Consider the following 3,837-nt stretch of genomic DNA (forward strand, 5'->3'; position numbering starts at 1 on the left):
TCTGAAGAAAGTCTGCAAACTCTCTCAGAGCTAAAGGATAGTTAGCGGCTATTTTGGGCCATTTTGTAAGCTTGTTTCTAAATGCTCTTTGCACAATGAGTGGGTTGCCATACCTTTCTTGCAGAACATTCCATTTGCTCTGGTATGCCTATTCAGTGTTACGATAAAAATATCCCTCTACTGCCTTTCGAGCTTCACCTGCAATATAACTCTTTAGATACAATATTTTCTCGCATGCAGGTAAGGGTTTGTTGCCAATTAGTGTCATAAAGGATACTTTCCAGTCAACAAACTTTAGAGGGTCACCACTAAAGATAGCTGGCTCAGGTACTGGAAGTCGGTTTAAGGTAAGGGAGTTTGCTAGAGCTTCAGCTAAACTAAGTTCTCCTCGTTCTGCACCGGTGTAGTGATGCTTAAACGACGGAGCCAACGGATTTAAGGAGGGCTGTGGTACACTGACAGAGTCGTTTAGAGTGTTCTCAAAGTTGTTGCAGGATGCTAGATCACAGCTTTCAATATCATTTACAGTGCCTAAAGCTCTTACACGTGCTGCTGCTATTCTTACTTCACTTTCTGCCTTTAAATGCTGCAGTTTGATTTTTTTCCTGCTCAAGCTTTGCCTTTGTTTCCACTTCTTCTTGTTTTAACTTAGCCAGTGCTTCATTTTCCTTTAACTTCCATTCATTCTCCATTTGGTTGACTTTAGTTTGCTGTGCAAGTATTTCATGCGTAGCCTTTGCTTGTTCAATTTTAGCTGCAAATTCAGCTTCTGCTTCACGACTGCTTGAAGAATCTGTCTTTGAGTGTGCAACTGAACCGTCTGGGAATGATGTTTCAGTTTTTGTATCTCCAAACACAGAACCATAGTCATTTTTGTTTAGCATCAACCTTACTCTTTCCTTCTCAAGATGATCATTGAAGGGCTGATCAATATTTTCTTGTCGTTTAGCAATAATCTCACAAATGTCTGTGGTAAGCACAGTACAGGCATCCATTCTTTTTACTACGTTTGGAGTCATGTTTTGGTTGCGGCGAATGGGTTCATAATGTTGTTGTACAGCCGCATGCTTGTCTCTTATGTCATGACTGGCACTGTTTAAATCTACAGGTGAGCAGAAGGCCTTCAGTTTTGTTCTAATTTCTTTAGCCGACTCCTTCCAAGAATTATATGCTCTGTCAAATGCTCGTTCGTATTTCTTTGCATCCTGTTCATGCATTTCTTTGCCCTTTTCAGTTAGGTGTCTTTCACGATTGCTGGATCTCACCTCTTGCTGTTCTAAGTTGTTGGGTTCTTCAGCAGGGTTCAACATTTTGTTCCTTTACTGTGTGCGTTTACTCTTTGTAGTGATGTCTGGACTTAAATCTGAATAAATGTTGCCTTAACTTTAAGACTATATGGGAAACAACGCTCAGATCAGACATTTAAACCATATAGGTGTACAATTTAGCATCCACACATATAACAAATGTGACTGTAAATACTGCTGATATACCACAAATTATTTAGAGGATAAGCCACCCATACAACTTAAGAAATAGCATTTACTTAATGCAAACAAACTGTAGTTTTAAGACAATAAAACCACGACTGCATTTAAGGCTTTGAACTCTTAATTACTGTGCAGGTAATTTGGTCCTTTTATCAGCAAAGTCCTTATTGAGTAAAATACCTGAACCTTTATGAATAACCGAGACAGAGTCCAATATGAAGAGTTGTGAGGAAGTGGCAATGATTCTTGACAGGAGTTGAGTCTCTCTCGGCTGGCGCAGGCCTGATATGGGACCGTCTTTCACTCAGCGACGAGTTTTCACTGTAGCAGTCCCTCAGACCCAATAAAGAAAACGGAGAGCTTCGACGGGTGCAGTAGATTTGTATTTACACCGTGAAAACTAAAAGAAAAGAAAATACATTTTGTTTAACATGAATACATAATACTAATAATAACGCTAACTAAAGCAATAAAGCTCTAAACATGAACCTCGCTCCGCTGTCCGAGGGCCGCAAAGTCCATGGCACAAAGTCCGTGCCGTGCCACCTCCAGCTTCCAGTCCGTTCTGAAGAATCAGCGCTACAGTCCAGTCGTTGAGATGAAGAACATCATCCTCTTCCTCCCGTCCGTGGGATATTTCAGCCCAAAACGCTGGCTGACAGGAGGCTAGCAACACTTCCTCTCATTTTACAGTTTTAAATGAAGGCACTAACTCAACATGAACCAAACTACAGCGCCCCTACTGGGTACTATGGGTAACAACTTAGAATCAGCATATAAAACATGGAACGGGCATTTACACATTATTTTGCAAACATTTATATTTCAGTGTTCTACCGAAGCATTACTATTTAGTCAATAAGTACTACATTGCATTGCAGAAAAAAAGTATCAAGAAGTAATGAGTGATTTCTAAAGCACAATGAATGGTAATGTGATGGACTGCTGATGCGTCCACAGTGTATCCAGACCTCCACCTATTGGCCTTTGCAGATAGAAATAAGCTTGTTGAAACACAAACATTAATTATTGGAAAGATTAACTAGATGGATAGAAATAATAAATCCTCTTTCTGACAGAGGCTTTGAAATATTCCTGGTCTCCTTGAGGTTCATGATGCTTTAGTTTCCATCACATTGTTGACATAGGTTGGCTCTTCTGTTTCCTGTAGACAGAAAAAACAAAATGTATTTTACAGTAAATGTACTTGAGCTCAAACTGTTTCAGAGGAAATAAAGGCTGGTCTCATTATTTTCAGTCTCACTGGATTCCCAACTAAAAACTCAAAACACTATATTTGTCCTTTAATGAGATGGTAAGTTGTAGTTTTGTGGTGATCGTCTGAAATTTGGTGGTGAGTTTGATTCCAGCTTCCTTTCATCATATGTTGAAATGTCTTTTTGTAAGATTGAACCCTAAGTTACCTAATGATCCTGTGCATCAGTGTATGGATGTGTTTGAGGGAATGTAACTCACTGTAAACTCTAAGTATTTTAGAAGTTTAAGTACTATATCTATGCAGGATATTTACCATTGTGGTAAAGAAAATGAGCTGATGATAAGGACACTGCATTTTCGCCTTAACCATTTCTGAAATTGTTTGACATAAAATAAAATTATGTCGCCTGAACAATCTTGTCTAACAAATTGCCACACATCGTTTGTGTCAGGATGCAAACAATGAACTCAGTTAGTTTACCTTCTTTGGTTTCTTGGAGAATCTGAACCAGCTGAAAGAAAAAAGAAATATTGAAACACCAACATCTAACAGCAGCTGCAAAGTATCAACTCATAAAAGATAATCTCACCACTCAAAGCTGATGATGCTAATGCAGAGCAATACAATGCCCAGGATATTCAATATATTAAGGACCAGGAATCCAGATGATCGATCATCTGGAACAAAAAAACCCACTTAGTCCTCATGAGTCCTCATAATTTGTTGCAAATAAATCAAATTGGATGTTTTTTTTTTGTTTGTTTATTTTTTTTTTTTTTTTTTGTTTTTTTTTTTTTTTTTTTTTGCTTTATAAGCCAAAATCTGGACAGTAATTCTTTATAAAAAAAAATGACAAAATATGAATTCTGAAATATGATGCAAGTCATAGTATGATACTAAAGAACATGACTAGATGACTTTTAGTTAATATCTTACCTTTAATACCAACAAAACTCACAGATGATTTTTGTTGATCCAAATCATTTGTGGCCACACAGTAATACTCTTCTTCCTCAGTAGCATTTAATTTGTAAACTTGCTCCACAGACACATTAACGGCTCCATGTCTGCTGATCCAGAACCAGGTGAATCTGGGTGGAGGTTTGGCTCTGCTGGAGCAGCTCAGCT

At 38.2% G+C, this 3,837-nt stretch overlaps 1 long non-coding RNA gene across 2 annotated transcripts; it reads right to left on the reverse strand.

Annotated features, from left to right (window-relative positions):
- Positions 1-1,765: 1,765 nt before the first annotated feature.
- LOC103135303 (uncharacterized) lies at positions 1,766-3,388 on the reverse strand. 2 transcript variants are annotated; one of them, XR_001661623.1, is made up of 4 exons: positions 3,299-3,388; positions 3,190-3,220; positions 1,980-2,655; positions 1,766-1,890 (listed from the first exon to the last, which is right to left on the reverse strand). It is a non-coding gene; the product is annotated as an uncharacterized LOC103135303 (long non-coding RNA). The 2 variants fall into 2 exon arrangements; XR_475910.2 differs by having other exon boundaries at positions 1,766-2,655.
- Positions 3,389-3,837: the final 449 nt, after the last annotated feature.

This window comes from Poecilia formosa, unplaced genomic scaffold, assembly GCF_000485575.1.
Source record: "Poecilia formosa unplaced genomic scaffold, Poecilia_formosa-5.1.2 Scaffold24, whole genome shotgun sequence".
Lineage (NCBI taxonomy): Eukaryota > Metazoa > Chordata > Actinopteri > Cyprinodontiformes > Poeciliidae > Poecilia > Poecilia formosa.